Source organism: Terrapene carolina, unplaced genomic scaffold (genome assembly GCF_002925995.2).
Source record: "Terrapene carolina triunguis isolate 2854851 unplaced genomic scaffold, T_m_triunguis-2.0 Scaffold66, whole genome shotgun sequence".
Classification (NCBI taxonomy): Eukaryota; Metazoa; Chordata; order Testudines; family Emydidae; genus Terrapene; species Terrapene triunguis.
In genome coordinates this window covers 48,596,079-48,613,351 of record NW_020664417.1, presented here as the reverse complement: position 1 = coordinate 48,613,351, position 17,273 = coordinate 48,596,079, and the positions used below count along the sequence as shown (strand labels likewise).

Below are 17,273 nucleotides of genomic sequence, written 5' to 3'. Positions count from 1 at the left end.
CTGGAAAGGGGCAGGCTCGGCTCCTCCTCGGGGTAACTGGAAAGGGGCAGGCTTGGCCAGTCCTCCTCAGGGTACCGGGCGAGGGGTAGGCTCTGGTGAGTCAGCAGGCCGATCGCGGCCTGCTGCTGTCTCCCAAGCGGGAGCTCAGCCACAGACATCTGCTCTCTCCACCAGCTTGTTCTCCACTGAGCTCTGCAGGCGGGCTTTTATACTTCCGGGTCGGCGCCGTGACCTCTGAGGGGCGGGCGCCTGACCCGGTGGCTCCGCCCACGTTGGTGTTAGGGGAGGTTCGGCCCTCAGCGGGGCTGTGGGGTATCACACCACCTCGCTACAGGGAGGTTTAGGTTGGATATTAGGAAAAACTTTTTCACTAGGAGGGTGGTGAAGCACTGGAATGGGTTACCTAGGGAGGTGGTGGAATCTCCTTCCTTAGAGGTTTTTAAGGTCAGGCTTGACAAAGCCCTGGCTGATTTAGTTGGGAATTGGTCCTGCTTTGAGCAGGGGGTTGGACTAGATGACCTCCTGAGGTCCCTTCCAACCCTGATATTCTATGATTCTATGATTAATTTTAACCATAGTTTTAAATACCTTGCTTGATTGAAGCCCCAGTAGAGAAAATGTAGAGCTTGTGGGCTGTTCTAGCTGCCAAGAAAAGAGGCTGTACAGCAGTGGTTAATATGTAAACAATCTGCTGATAATAATAAACTGTATATTTTCCACCCAGATGTGCCAAGAAAAGTTTACATACTTATTTGCGCTACTTTTTATAACGTTGACACTACTTCAGTTGGTCAACATCTGAGGCTTGTCACAGGTTGCTCCTGGTATTTGGCACTAACCTCAGTGTTCTGGGGAAGCGTGAAAATGATTGCGGCTGCCCTACCACTCCCCCTCACACAGCCCTTCGCACACCCCCTTGGTGCCTCTAATCAGAAGCCGGCTGTATGTAGCTGACAATCATGTATTGTCAGAATTTTACCCTTGGGGAAAATTTATTAGTAGTTTGCACTTTAAATCCATCCCATAACAAAATAATATACTGTCAACCTGAAAAACTCTCTGCAAGCTTTCAAATCCTCACAAAAAGCACTTTTCCATTTCCCCAAAGATTATGTAGCTCTTAATATGTGGAATTACTGATTTGTGAGGTTAAATGGTCTCCTTTGCTCTGTGTGACCTCAGAGAGTGTGCTGTAGACTTGACGCTAATTTGTTAAATTTTCCACTGATCCTGGAACAAATCACTTACACAAACTTGAAAAACTCCCTCACCTTTACTCTAGAAACCTAAAAAGAGTTTAAGGTCAAGTGAATTTATTCAAGAAGCTTTGTCACCTTTCTATGCAACCCCCAATCTGTAACCAGTTAATTAAAGTCATTAAAAAAAAAAACAAACTTAAAGAGTGGCTTTACTAAAAGCCAGGTAATAAACCATGATATCAGAGCAAAGAGGTTAAAAAAAAAAATCTAATCCTGGATTTTTCATAAGTATCACTTTACCAAAAAAAGAAAAGCTAAATGACAAACTATTATTAAAAGTTTCTTAACTTCTTTCTAAAGTGATTTTAATGCCTTTATTATCTGTTTGAAATTATATGGGGATTAAATCTATTTAGTCACCACTCACTGGATGTGTGGAATTCCCCTGGATGTGAATGGGAGTTCTGTGTGCACAAATACTGCAGAATTAAGGCCCAAGTTTGTAAGCCCTACAGGTATTTACTTTCTTTTTTATAAATGTTGTACAGATCAATCAAGCAGAAATTACAGAACTATAGAAATAGATACATATGGCTTCAGCTGTTTTTCCACAAACTAGTAAACCACCGACTGAATCCTGCTCTCCCTAAGTGAATAATCCCATTGATTTCAATAGAACTACTTGTGTATGTGTTTTAGTTTTTTTTAATTAAAGTTTCCCAGAAAGTGAGTCCTCTTTTTAGTTCTACTTAGAAAGGGAAGGGGGAGAAATTAAATGAAATATTTAAGGATGTGCTGCTGCAATCTCATATTCTCATATTTATGGTTACTACTAGGCATAGTCTCATTGAGATAAATGGGACTAGTTATAGAGGGTTGCCAACTGTCTAATTGCACAAAGCCAAACACTATTGCCCCGCCCCCTGCCACACCACTCCCTGTGGCCACATCCCTGACCCACTCCATCTCTGAGGCCCCACCTCCCACTCACTCTATCCCCCTTTCCTCCAACACTCGCTCTCCCCCACCCTCACTCACTTTCACTGGGCTGGGGCAGGGGGTTGGGGTGCAGGCTCTGGGCTGGGGCCCAGGGGTTTGGAGTGTGGGAGAGGGCTCCAGGCTGAGCCTGGGGCAGGGGTGCAGGAGGGTGTTTGGGATGTGGGCTCTGGGAGGGAGTTTGGATGCTGGAGGGGGCTCAGGGCTGGGGTGTGGGAGGGGGTGCGGGCTCTGGCCGGGCGGTGCTTACCTCGGGTGGCTCCCGGAAGCGGCGGCAGGTCCCTGTGGCTCCTGGCTCAGGGGTGACCAGATGGCTCTGCATACCGCCCCTGCAGCTCCCATTGGCAGTGGTTCCTGGCCAATGGGAGCTGCGGGGGCAGCATGCAAAGACCCCCTGGCCACCCGTGTGCCTCGGAGCTGGACATGCCAGCCGCTTCCCGGAACTGCGTGGAGCCAGGGCAGGTAGGGAGTCTGCCTTAGCCCCGCTGTGCTGCCGACTGGACTTTTGGCCTATTAAAATCTCCTGGATTGCTTTCAATAGCAACCGAGAGATTGGGGCCGATTCCGGGAGACTCCCGGCCAATCTGGGAGGGTTAGCAACCCTAAAATGAGCATAGATATTGGACAGTTTGCAGGATTGGGTATTCTATCTGAAACCTAACTAATGTATGTATTCTGTGGTCATCTAATATATTATATGCAAGAGAAGCATATCAAAGTTTGTTGTAGCAAAAAATGTGTAGTTAAACGTGAACCTGATCCTGCATTTTGCTTAGAAAACTTGCTTACACCCAACATTACTTAAAAGTTTGGAATATTATACAATTCCACTGTAAAGGGTTGAGGAAAGGGGTACTGGGACTCTTCAACACCTTTGAAAACACATTTATATTAGGTGTCTAAATGTAGATTAAGCAGCTTAACTTCAGGGATCCAGGTTTCAAAAATTTGGCCACAAAATATAAAAATATCTCTGCAGCTTTCCCCCCCCCCCAAGTGTAAAAGGCTCACTTATCACATAAAGCAAGCCATTAATAACTATGTGGTACTTTAAACAGATACAATTTAATGAGCCCATAGAGAATCGTAATGGGAGCTTCCCTAAAGGGAAATGGGGGGAGGGAAAAGCAATTCATTAAGAAATTGACAGAAAGAAACAAATCTTACAAATTGAGGGCCCAGTCCTATGTTCCTCATGCACCATTTCAGTAGGAGTTTTGGGGGTGGGAGGAAAGGGTGAATGGCTATAATTTTTTGTATTTGCAATTTTAAAAAATCTTTTACTGGCCCAATAAATGAAGGGGATGGAAAATGACCTCTGTATTCCCACAATAATAAACATAAAGTTCAACAATAGTGATAATGTTCAAGGAAACTTGCAAAAAGAGTAGAAGATTGTACAGTTGCTGTGATGCCTTTAATTCATCCTGTTGTGTCACAGAGTTACCATCCCCATCTGACATTATATATGTGTTGTAAAATCTGAGCACAGTGAGATTAGGTAAAGGGTCACTGTCAGATCTGATTGGTATAAAATTACTGCTTCAATAATACTTCAAAGGATTTTCCGGTGATGCACACCATTTATTCTGATGGATTACAATACTCAGTTAAAACTCGTATGGTCATTCTGGAGATCGTGTTTTGGCTGGATAGGTTTCCTCATAGTACTGTAATCCCTTTGAATAAGTGGTGTGCAATATGGAAAAACTCTTTGATGTACTGTTGAAGTTAACAGTGTAGATTTCCCCACACACACACGCCCCGCCCCGGCATACGCATGACATTCCATGCTGGACCTGAAAAGTCTGAAAAATCTATTGAGAATAAGAGTAATAGAGGTCAACCCATACGGAGAAAAAAATTGACAATCAGTGGCTCTAGGACTTTTGTTCACTCCTTCCAGCCCTGCAGTCACTGACGCAGTGTTGCATCACTAAACATTTTGCTGCTCCTAGTGTTTTTCTGTCCTGCTTGTTTGGTAGAGTTGACTTTGCGTACAATTACATAAATGGCCTGATTGTGCAATGTAAACACTGGCTCACTTTGAGGGGGGAGGAGGGTGTAGAGCTGTACTGTCCTATAGGGAGGTGTGGGAGGAATTATGTCCCAAAGTTCCCTGGCATGCGGAGGAAGTATGCATGTTGCAGAATCACTAATGATACAGCATACCCCCATCTCTGTGCCCAGCCACTTTTACCAGCACAGCAGGGAGGAGAGAATCCATGATTCTTCCTCTTTCTTGCCCCTATGGGGTGTCTTGAGCCCCTGGGAACACCAGAAGGGAGCTATCCCATGAGTTCAGAGGCTGTGACAGATTGGGGCCTTACATTGGGGTATAAAGGGGGGAGGATCCCTCTGCATCTACCCAAGCAAGGGATAGGCATAATCTGGCCATAAAATCACTGTAATAAGGGCCAACTGCTTGCAAGTGTATGGACATCTTTGGGTGGGCTGGAGTTTACTTCACTGCCCTTTTCCAGTGCCAAAGAAACCCAACTCCCATAGAAAAATACCAGAGACCAAGAATTCAGTCACTGAGGATTTTCAGCAAGGATTGCACAGGGTCAACCTCCTCACATTCAAGTCCAAACGAACAAAAGGAATCAATTTAATTCTTAAGTACCAACTTTATAAAATCTTTTGATAAAGAAACATAAATAATAACTTAATTTTTACAACATAACATGGCTACTTATATTATCTTCAGATATGGATAAACATAAATAAAGAAAAACAAATTGCTTCTAAACAGGTCAGTCCCCACTCCCCACAGAAGCACAGCGAGAAGAAACTCAGAGTTCCCAAAAGCTTAGGTTGAGTTCACCTGAATCTCAGTTAATCTTTGATAATCAAATCTATACAGTCTGCTGAGTCAAAAGCAACATCTTCCCTCCACTTGCTTGTAGAAATCTCCAGCTGGAATCCATGCAGACTCTTCCTCCTCCTCTACTGAAATCATTCAGTTAGCTAGTCAGCTAACCAATTAACCAACCACTCCAGTTATGTACATAGATTAAAAAAACAAACCAACAAAAAAACACCTGTGACAAAATACAAATCTGAGTAGCAAAATATAAATAACTCTTTCCCCATTATCACATTTAAATAAGAGAAAAGTTGGTGAATCATACTGGTTGAGACAATGTAACTAAAACAGTTTGGCTAAAATCAAACAACATTCGAAGTATAGAATTAAAATAAAAAAATTATTTTTTTCTCCAAATTTCCCCTTTCTATAATTAACACTGCTAGGGCTGCTCTGTTGGAGGGTTAACAATATCACTAACCTGCTGCAAAATGCTTCAGAGTTAGGGACAACAGCCTGCTTTCTGTTCCTTGGGTTCAGCTTCTCCCGAAACAGTGCACATAACCTTGTGCAAAGCAGTTACCCTGACTACTTGCCCTTGTGGCATCTGTTTCCAGCAACAGGGAACCTATTGAGCACACCCAAACCCACCACATCCAATTCCAGAAAGTTCTGAGTGTAGAGGACTAATTGTGCATCTGCCTAGCAACAATGACTCAGACTAACTCATTCCTACCCACCCCTCAATAGATCTCTTGAAGAGATCTCCCTATTAGGCCCATGGGTTACACATACACGTCAGTCACCTTATTGATAACCAACAGATTTAATTAAAAAGAAACCCAGTTGGGTCCAGAGGTGGATTAAGGTATTGTGGAGCCCCAGGGCCGGTGCAAGGATATTTTGCGCCCTAGGTGAAACTTCCACCTTGCGCCCCCCCTTTCCTCCCCCCTCCCAGACAACCTCCGAAAACTAGTAAACTTAGCATTATAAACAGCCTGTCAGAACGGGTAAGGGCTTTGTAATGTTTCTTTTTACCTTTAAGGCATTTCAGTTGTTTGCCATTGCCTCTGATAGTGTCCCATTCGAAGTCTTACTATTGTGCAAAGCTAAACAATTGAGCCTTGCATTGCATCACCAGCCAGGTTAGGCAGGGTGACAAATCCCCCTTGCCCCAAAGGGACATTATCCCCTGGTGACTAATTTCTACTCCAAGTCTATAAAGCAAACTTTTAAGGTAAATACATTATTCCTTCAATATTACCCATGCACACATCTCACAAAGATTCTCACTCTTGACAAGTTACCAGCCTTGTGTAGATCCCTTCCACGTTCCTCTTTGTGGGTAAGTGCCCTGTAAAACACGCGTGCGGTGCAGTGACTTTTCAGGCCTGCGGTGACAGCTGTTTGTGAAGATCAGGGGGCCCTTTGCCAAGGGGTGCTGGTGTCACAGTGAGCTTGGGGTGGCTGACAGTATGGGGCAGGGCACTGAGGCTGGTGGGGCAGGTAACACTCACTGGGCAGGGGGGCAGGTGGTGCCGGGATGGGGCAGGGGCAGGTACCTGTCAGTCTCCAGCACTCGGGCCGCGCCAGGGCCAGCAGCCTATTCACCTCGGAGTCTCCCCCGCTTGCCCGGACGCCACTCCTCCTCTCAGGCTCCCCAGCTGCTGCTGCCACGGCCGCCCAGGAGGACGTGGGCGGGGGCGCCGCTGCGGAGGAGACGCAAGGGGCCGGGCTCGGCTGGGGCCCCGCACCTGCCGGCCGAGAGCAGCAGGAACCAGGCGCCTCTTGGGGGGATCCGGGCGGCCCGAGCCCAGGGTGGCAGCAGCCTCCGCGGCAGCAGGGGCAGGCAGGGAGTGTAGCCTGCCACGGGGCAGGAGAGGCCGTGCTGCTGCTGCTGTTGTTTCCCGCCTATGGCCGTCTTTCTCCTGTGCCACGCGTCAGAGCCGGGAAACAGCCCTTGTGTGAGGGCTCTGGCTGGGGATGAGGAGTCCACATCTGAGCTTTCCTGGGAATACCCTGTAGAAAACTGAGTTATGCATGGACATGTGACTTGCCCATGTGACTCCAAAACTCCATTTTGTATCTGGATTCTACACAGAGAGAGAGAGGGGTTTCCACCCACAAGAGAGAGACTATATATGCCCCTGGGAAAACCCCTCCATTTTGTCTTCAGCTGGCTCAAGAGATAGCCTCTCCACCCCAAAGGATGCCTGAAAGAAACTGAAACAAAGGATAGTAACTACAGGGGTGTGAGTGATTGCTGGACCCAGACTAGGAGGAAGTCTAGTCTGTAAAAGAGGCTTATTGAAACATCTCTGAGGGTGAGATTTACCTGCATTTAGTTTTTACTGTATTAGGCTTAGACTTGTGTGTTTTATTTTATTTTGTTTGATAATTTACTTTGTTCTTTGTTAGTACTTGGAACCACTTAAATTGTAATTTTTGTATTTAATAAAATAACTTTTTACTTATTAATTAACCCAGAGTATGTATTAATATCTGGGGCGGGGGGGCAAACAGCTGTGCATATCTCTCTATCAGTGTTATAGAGGGCGAACAATTTATGAGTTTACCCTGTATAAACTTTATACAGGGTAAAACGGATTTATTTGGGGTTTGGACCCCATTGGGAGCTGGGTATCTGAGTGTTGGAGACAGGAGCACTTCTTAAGCTGTTTTCAGTTAAGCCTGCAGCTTGTGGGGGATGTGGTTCAGACCTGAATCTGTTTGCAGCAGGCAAGCGTGTCTGGCCCAAACAAGGCAAGGTACTGGAGTCCCAAGGTGGCAGGGAAAACGGGCTCAGAGGAGTCCCAGCACATCAGGTGGCAGTCCCAAGGGGGTTTCTGTGATCCAACCCATCACAACCATGATAAATTTTCTTCTGTTCTTTGTTTACCTTATCTTAAATTAATATATTTATCTCCTTCCTATATCTGAAGTGCAGAGCAGGTGTATTTGTTCTTGATACATAACTCAGCACCCCTTCCTTTTCCTCTGGGCCTCTCTCTCTCTCTCTCTCGCCCTAAAAAAGCACACTATCCAACCATATCCCTGTATTGCCAACTAAACAGTAATGTACTATGACTTAATTCTTGTTGCTTGAGGAAGATCTGATTAGGAAAGAGGGGTAGACATGGTCCCTGTCATGAACATCTCACAATCTAAGAACATGCTTCATCCACTTTGTAACTTTTGTTTTTCTTTGTTCCTTATGCTAGTTTCCAAGTCTACCTTGAATTAACTTCCTAAATACCAGTTTTATATACTTCTCTCTCAACTCTTAACTCCAATTTCCCCCTCTGCCTACTTGTCTTTCATGGGTTTTACCCTCTTCCTATGCCCTTCCCACTTTCTTATTTATACTATTTATAATATATTTGAGTTAGGCCTCTTACCTAGCCCTGCTATCCTAGTATCCAGAACAATGATTCCTCTGCTGTTTATATAAGTTGTATAGCTTCTTCTCCATGAACCTGAATCCCTCTATCCTTCACCATCTACTTAGCCACTAGCTTAATTTCACAATCCCGCTTCTTGCTTCATTTTTGCTGAATACTATAATAATTTCTGAGATCAGCTGTGCTGTTCTAAACTCATGTTTTTAAACCATCAAATGATTATTTTGAATAAGCTCTGGGATGTTCTTTTGGTATTGCTTCTCTTCTGCGATCTTTGCAATACTAGTCAGCTTCTGCATAACATTTTCACTCTTGATCCCTATGAACTTTCATGCTGTTACATTCTTGCAGAAATTTGTTGTACTCTGACACCCAGAAGAAAAACATGCCTCTTCTTGGTATTGGTCCTTTTTGATGGCCCAGATTCAGTCCCGATGAATCCCACTGAACTCTTCAGGAGCTGCATCTATTTACACAGGGGTTGAATTTGTGCCAGTGATTTTATCTTACATGCTGTTTCACTTTCTTCATTGTACTCTTCCAGTTATCTAGTATCTGTTATCTTGCTGATGTGATGAGATAGAAGATGTATTGACATTCTGATTCTTTATCGCTTTCTTCTGAAACACTGTGGTCTCTGCCTTTGTACTTCTTGCAGCACTTTGTCAATCAATGCTTCTGACTGTATCAACTATCCTATTGGCTTCAACTGGCACTCAGATTCACTTAATTTACTTGTCAAAAGGATAAGATATCTTGCACCTTATGCATCAAAAGCCTTCTTGATTTCAGAACATTTACTTGATGTATCTTCTTCATCTAACTGACTGTGCCATTGGGGCCACACTGCCATTTTTAGCATGCTAGTGCCAGCAGAACCAGCACATGTCTGTCTGTTCTGAGAAGCACACTCCCAGCTGCTGTGTAGACATACTCTTTATCATGCATTTTATAGCCAATAGGATCAAATTTTGCCTCCTCCCTCCAAGTCCACATGAAATCATGTATCTGGTACAGATTTCTTCAGTAGCCAGATGTACTTCAAAGTTGGCAAAAATTTTAATACAGGGATACTAGCGAATTAGTAATTTAATCTCTGCTCAGAAGTAGGAAGAAAAGAAGTGGATGAACTCATTCTTAGTTTTAAAAAAATGTAAGAGCAGACAGGGCAAAAGAGAATTTCTATAAACCACCAGCCCTTAAAAGAGTAATGATGAGACAAGAGTGTATTGCAGGGGTCGGCAACCTTTCAGAAGTGGTGTGCCGAGTCTTCATTTATTCACTCTAATTTAAGGTTTCGCGTGCCAGTAATACATTTTAACATTTTTTAGAAGGTCTCTTTCTATAAGTTTATAATATAACTAAACTATTGTTTATAACTATATTTAACTATATTAAATATTAAACTATTGTTTAATATTAAACTATTGTTTATAACTAAACATTATAACTAAACTAAATATTAAACTATTGTTTATAACTATATTTGTTTATAACTAAACTATTGTGGTAAAGTAAATAAGGTTTTTAAAATCTTTAAGAAGCTTCATTTAAAATTAAATTAAAATGCAGAGCCCCCCGGACCGGTGGCCAGGACCTGGGCAGTGTGAGTGCCACTGAAAATCAGCTCGTGTGCCGCCTTTGGCACGCATGCCATAGGTTGCCTACCCCTGGTGTATTGAATAGTAGAACTACTCTTTGAGTAGTTGGAGAACAGGTCAAAACATAGTAGCTTCCTTCCTCTAATACAGAACTTTGTCCATACTAGCGCAGGATCTTTATCAAAGATGGCAAAGAATGTCACATTTAGTCATCCTATTTCCAAGTACCTAACTCATGTTACAATACATTCAAACTAATACCACTTTTACACACTGTAGCCCTAATCCTGCAAGCACTTATGCACTTGAGTAACTTTACATAGATAAGCTCATGTGTTCGAAAGATCATGGCCTTAATATATACTGAACTGTTGCAGTGCAAGTTTGCACTAGGGAGAAGACTATAGGAGCTTATATGGTAAAATAAAAATGACATGTCTGATCACTGCCTTGAATGAACTCCCTTCCCTTTTTACTTTTTCAGATCTTAGACCACGTCTATGCTGGAGACTAGAACGGCATAGCTACAGCACTGTAGCTAGGCTGGCGTAACTCTGTAGTGTAGATGCAGCCTATAGCAATGCAAGGGTTTTTTTCCATAGCTGCAGGAACATCCTCTCCCTGAGTGGTGGTAGCTAGGTTGACAGAAGCATTCTTCCATTGACTTAGTTGCATCTACAGTGGGGATTAGGTTGGCATAGCTATGGTGCTCTGAGGTGTAGATTTTCACACTAAAGGCTGGTCTACCCTACCGCCTAAGTCGATCTAACTCACGTCACTCAGGGGTGTGAAAAAGACACCCTCCTGAGCAAAGTAAGTTACATTGACCTAATTGCTGTCCACATCGGCACTATGTCAGCGGGAGACGGACTCCCACCAACAGCTTCCACCACTTGTGGAGGTGGAGTAATTATGCCAGTGGGAGAGCGCTCTCCCATCGGCATAACATGTCTTCACTAGATGCGCTACAGCGGCCCAGCTGCATTGGTCCAGCTGCACTGATGTAGTGTTCTAGTGTCGACTTGCCCTGCATGCTATAGCTATGTCAACTTAACTTTTAAGTGTAGAACAGACCTAAATTCCTTTAAACTATTTAACATCCCTCACACTTCTCTTGTTTAAGTAAACCAATAAAAATATTGTTGAATTCACTAATAAATAAAAACTACTTGGAGCTCTGGCTTCTGTTTTCTTTCACCACTGCTGCTTTTAATCTTATCTAAATTTACTGAGGTAAATAACACCACAGTGTGCATAACCTTGGTGGATGAATGTGTCACTTCTGCCCTCACCATTTGGAATGCCTTAAATGATATTTTACCAACCATACCAAAATAATATTACAATGGCTATAAGTTCAAGATTTCAAGCGATAATATAATTTTTGATAAATCATTGTTTTGTGTTTTTCTTTGAAAATGTAAAAGTTGTGGTTAGTATTTCTGGCACCTAGAAACTGTGGTGATGGGAGCTTTGCAAATGGAGAGGAAAGTAGGTAGCTAGAAACTTTGAGAACAATCGTCTATGCGATTTTATTAATCATGGGCATATTTTAAGTTAGAGCAGTAATGAGAGAAAAGTTATACAGTTGTATGTGATGTGTGTGAGAGAAGTTTGTAAGAATTGCCCCTAGCCATTTTTGGTGTTTGTAGTGTATACAAAGATTTTAAATTCATGGATTGTGGGAAAGTGATATGCAGCTCTGATATGTTAGCTGAATATTAGCATATGGGGGGAAGACACAAGTTCGACAAGCTATGGATTGACAGAGCTTCTGCATGTCATGTATCTTATGTGATACTCATGCACTTGGCAGCCCTGTCATGGATCTTGGATGGAATCTCTTACATCCCACAGGCTGGCAGCAGGATTTTGCATGCAATGTCATCTCACAACAAGGTGCTGATATGTTATCCTAGGCACTCAGCTACCACAGAATTTGCTCTGAAGAGAAAGTCCAGGATATACACCTAAACACCCTTAAAACTGCCTTCACTAAACAAGGACACTCCACCAGTGACATAGATCGCAACATGGAAAGGGTCACCCAGGTACCGGGAGAACCTGCTACAATACAGGGGGGGGGAAAAGAATGACCACATTCCCTTAGTTGTCCACACCCCATACAGTGTACATCAAACAATTCAACCCATAGTTGATAGGGACCATATCCTGAAAGAAATCTTTCCCAATCTCCTTCTTGGCTGTCCTTCAAACAACCCCCCAACCTCATCATGCTCATTACTAGAAACAAGCTCCCCACAGACCAGGGCACACCAACTCAAAGCAGCCCCAGCCCCTGCAGAACAGATGCAAAACCCGCAGACACATCTCCACTGCTACGATGGTCATTACCCCTCCCACGATACACCTTTCGAGATTAGTAGATCCTAAACATGCCTATCACAATATGTGGTGTACCTCATCCAGCACATCAAATGCCTCAATAATTATGTGTCTGAAACCAGCCAATCACTACACTCTCAAATGAACTCACACAGAAAAATGATAAAAGACAAAAACACCACATCATCCATGGGTGAATGCTTTTCACAAAACGATCACCCTGTATTTGACCTCTCAGCCCTGGCCTTCAAAGGAAACCTTCACAACACCTTCAAAAGGTGAGCGTGGGAACTTAAGTTCATAACTCTGCTAGATACTAAAAATGATGGACTCCCAGACTTTGGTTTCATGGCTCATTACAATAAATTGCAACACACCCTACTGCCTGTTAACCCTTAATTGGCCACTTCATTTAAGTGGTCTCTTATATTATGTGTAGTGTGAATCCCTTCTGCTTAACGTTCTGTCCCAAACTGTATTTAGTTCAGACATTCTGGTTACATTACCCAGCCCTGAAGAAGAGCTCTGTGAAACTCAAAAGTTTGTACCTTCCACCAACAGAAGTTGGGCCAATAAAATATATTACCTCACCTGCTTTGTGTTTCTCATATGCAGGGACCAAAACGGCTACAACAACACTGCAAACAAATCTCATTTTAAGGCTAGGGTGACCAGACAGCAAATGTGAAAAATCGGGACGGGGGCGGGGGGTAATAGGAGCCTATATAAGAAAAAGACCCAAAAATCGGGACTGTCCCTATAAATCGGGACATCTGGTCACCCTATTTTAAGGCAGACTGTCTGCTTCTTTCCCTCTAATCTGGCTGTTACCACCACTTGTGAAAGCCCAACAAAAACATTACAGGTGGAGCTGCATAAATCTTGGTGTCTAAAAAAAGTGTGATGTAAAATATATTGACCAAATGATAAAAATATATAAAATAATGAATAGTAGAAAGAAGGTGCTTCTGTTCTTGTCTCTTACCACTAGGACAAGGAGAAATTCCATTAAATCAAAGGGCGGCAAACTCAAAAATGATGAAAGGAAATACTTTTTCATACACTGCATAATTAGATTGTGGAACTCCTTGCTACAGAATATTGCTAAAGCAAGAATTTAACAAGATTCACAGAGGGATTGGACACATATGGCTAATAAAGAATATCCAGAGTTACAATGGTTAATCACAACAAAAACATTGGGGGGGGGGACCCCTTATAACAGAGTTTAAACCAATTTCTAACTATTAGAGAGGAGGATGAGACGGGGGACGGGGCAGCTTAGCCTGTATTTGCCTTTTGTGGGGTTTCTTGAGCTTTTCTCTGAAGTTCTGCTGCAGGCCACTAGCAGAGGCGGGATCTTGGACTAGAAGGAGCAGGGATCTGCTCTCCTAATGGCAATCTTTATGTTCTGCTGATACAAAACAGAGGCAAGTTGGGAGGGGGGCGTACGTTCCTTGGGGCTGGGGAGCAAGTGGCATTAGTGCCAGCAGGGCACGGATCCTTTCGCACAGTGGGGTAGTGCGGGGAGAGCCTTCCCTCAGCCCCCTCCCCAGCATAAGGCAGAGGCAGCGGGAGAAGGGCTTGGCCAGCAGGAGCAGTGAAATCGGGCAGCTGTCACCGCGCAGCCGAGGGGCCCCGGTTACCAGAGGGGAGGTCCCCGAGCCTGGGGCTGCCATTGGCCCGTGGGGTGCGGCCCGGGGGCTGGAGGCGGGGCAGGGCTGTGTCTGGGTCGGGGTGTGTGCACGTGTTGGAAGCCTGGGCACCCGGGAATCCTGCTGCTGCTGCTAGGGTCCGCGAGCCACCTCCGCGCAGCCCAGCGCTCGCCCGCGGCAGCCAGGCCCGCCTCTGGCCCCAGTAAGTGGGACTCGGCCCCGCCACGGGGCAGGCGAGGAGCTGTGGCGGGACAGCTGGCGTGCGCGCAGCCAGCTCCGCAGCGTCCACATGGCTGGGGGCGGGGACCTTGGTGGGCAGCCGCTGGCCCGTGCCCGGGGGTGGCTGGGTCTCTCTCCCGCCTCCCGCGCCGCGGGCACACGGGGTAACGTGTGGGGGAGGGAGAGGCGGGGGAAGAGCGAGGACTCGGAGTTATTCTTAGGGCTTGACGAGGTTGCATGGGGAGCTCTGCGGAGTGGGAGGCCAAAGGCTCCTCTGTGTCCTTTTTAGTCTGCTCGGTGTGAATGGGGTTGGTTGTGCTTCTCTACGTGGGTCGCAGCCTGCTGTGCAGAGCGCTGCTGGCGGTTGTGTTTCAGTTTATGTTGCTGCTAGGGGTGTCTGCTCTGATCTAAGTGGTGACAATCGGAGCTGAGTCCTGCACACACCACAGAGGAAGATGCACACCTGGCAGCTTCACAACACGACCAAACATTTAATAATGACTCTTTACTGGTTTACATAGCATTCCTTGAAACTGATGTGTGTGAAAAGCTAAGTTGCAGGCGGTATTTATGGTACTGTGGTTCAACTGCGTGCAAGCTGGTAACTTCACATTTAGAGTTAGATTCATGTACAGTATGTGCCATTCAAGCAATGTCGGAAACTCGCATTGGCTTCCGCACACAATCGAAATAAAATCTTCACACCTTTTTCTTCATGTGCAGCTAACAAGCTGCGAAGCCACACTCTCAGCAGAGAATGTGGACCGGGGAAAAGACAAGTTGTCTTCTCTGAATATGTAAAGGCAGATAGGGGAGGGCAGGTTTTAATAGATTAAATAGAAGTTTAGGGGAGGGCAGGTTTCCGTTCCTTTGCCAGCGCTGCATGTTTAAATATAGAAATGTCTTTGTGACCGGATGGATTGATTAAAATCAAAATCAAAGTGATTTTAATCATTACTTAAAGGAGAAACAGGAAAGCTTGATTGAAATAGTTGATTTTAATCTTGTTTTAGATTTGCATATTTTAGTTACTTTCCTAAAGAAAAGTTGATTCCCATTGTGTTGGTAACCATTAAAACATGGTGATTTGCTACTAAATCTAGCCTTTACACTAACTTTGGTACTACTTTTTGGTAACCAGGAGGAAACGCTCTATTTATACACATTTATTTAAACAATTACATAGTGTTACACACACATTTATTTAGATTCTTAATTTTTACACTTTTTTCTTAGGTTAGATAATGGAGAATGATTCATTTCTGATTTACTAGATGATTATTCTTTACTCAGGATCTATGTTATACTCAATGTGGATGGAAGTTGGCATTCAATTAAAAATGCACACAATAGTATTTAAAGTGGTTTTTATTAGTTCAAACAGTCTTAAATGTACTGGATACATAAGGGGATCAAAAGTAAGTTTATCAAAACATGTTTGTATTTAAAACTAACTGATTTATTAAACAAAGAAATACTATCTGTAGTTAGTGAATTTGACTGTTTCTAGTGACCATGTCCTTCAGGATTTTAGAACTACAGTAGTAGATCTCATCTTCTCACACTCATTTTTATTCATAGATTGGAAGAGAAAAACAGACTTTCCTACTTTTTCAACTTCCAATCTGGTTTTTAATTCTAAGTGAATTAGTCATTGAACTGAACTAGTTGGATAAACTGAAAGAACAGATGTATTCTCACTACACCTGCAGAAGGGGTACTGCTGTCAATGGCTGGTTTAGACCTTCAACAAACTTTAGTTCCAGGTATTTAGCTAGTGACTTCGAACAGTTCAGTAGTTTGATTTTCTTTGAAACTTTACAGCAAGTATATACTGTTTTTTAATTTAATTTAAATAGTTTTAATAGATTAAAGCAAATTTAGGCTATAATATGGTTTATCATAATAACAAATATATTTATTGTAAAAAGAAAAATATATGTAATTTAAATAAAATATCAAATTTTTTTTTTTTTAAATTACTGTTTTTTTATCCATCCTGGCTTGTGAAGAATTTGAGTTTTGTGTCACAATCAAGTTTGTATCCCTGGTAGCAGCTGAAAAAAGCTGTTGTGAGTGAAATACTTTAACATATATATATGTTTGCGTGACATTAAAAATACAAAACTAAATAACAGAAGATGATTAAATTGTCTATTTAAAAATATATAGATACAATATTCCAAATCTAAAGCTATTATGGTTTCTGCTAAGGATTATATGGGTATGACTCAGATCTTGCTTGTAAACTAGGAGTGACATCTTGAAGTCAGTGGAATTAAACTGGTGTGAGAGGAGAACTGGGCTGTCTTCAACATGTAATGGAGAATGATCATGAGAGTGAGCACAGGCAGCTTATGTTGGTTACCATGAAAACTGCTGGAGTTTGGTATCTTTCAGGATTGGGACTCATGATGCTTGTGCGTGGTGAAATAAATTGAGGACAGTTTTGCTTGCAGCCCTTATCCAGTGTCCCCGTACAGACAAAACAAAATGAAATTTGACATTAAGGCTATGTCTACACTACAGTTTATGCTGTCATAATTTATGTCGCTCAGGGGGGTGAATAAATCACCCCCCTGAGCAACATAAGTTATACCGGTGTAAGTGCTTGTGTGCACAGTGGTATGTTGGCGGGAGAGCTTCTCCCACCGACGTAGTTTCTACTGCTCGTGGAGGTGGTTTTTTTATGCCAACAGGATTGCTTTCTCCTGTCGGCATAGAGCAGTGGCTCTCAAACTTTTTTACTGGTGACCCTGTAGCGAGGCGGTGGGGCACCCCACAGCCCCGCGGAGGGACGAGCCTCCCCTAGCACCAATGTGGGCGGAGCCAGTGTGTCCTGCGCCCGCCCCCCAGAGGTCACGGCGCAAGACAGGAAGTAGAAAAGCCCCGCTGCAAAGCTCACTTGAAAGCCAGCCGCCGGAGAGGCCAGATGCCTGTGGCCTAGCTCCGGGTTGGGGAACGCCGGCAGGCCGCGGCCGACCCGAGGACTGGCCGGGCCAGCCGCGCCTACCCCTCGCCAGCTACCCCGAGGAGCAGCCGCGCCT

General features: G+C 43.9%; 1 protein-coding gene across 1 annotated transcript in view; it reads left to right on the top strand.

The window, feature by feature from the left end:
• The first annotated feature begins 14,098 nt into the window (after positions 1-14,098).
• Positions 14,099-17,273, top strand: part of SLC7A2 (solute carrier family 7 member 2) — a 106,830-nt gene continuing 103,655 nt past the window's right edge. Inside the window, exon 1 of the mRNA XM_026647912.2 lies at positions 14,099-14,209. The gene's annotated coding sequence lies outside the window, so the exon portion shown is untranslated. The remainder of the gene's footprint in view (positions 14,210-17,273) is intronic.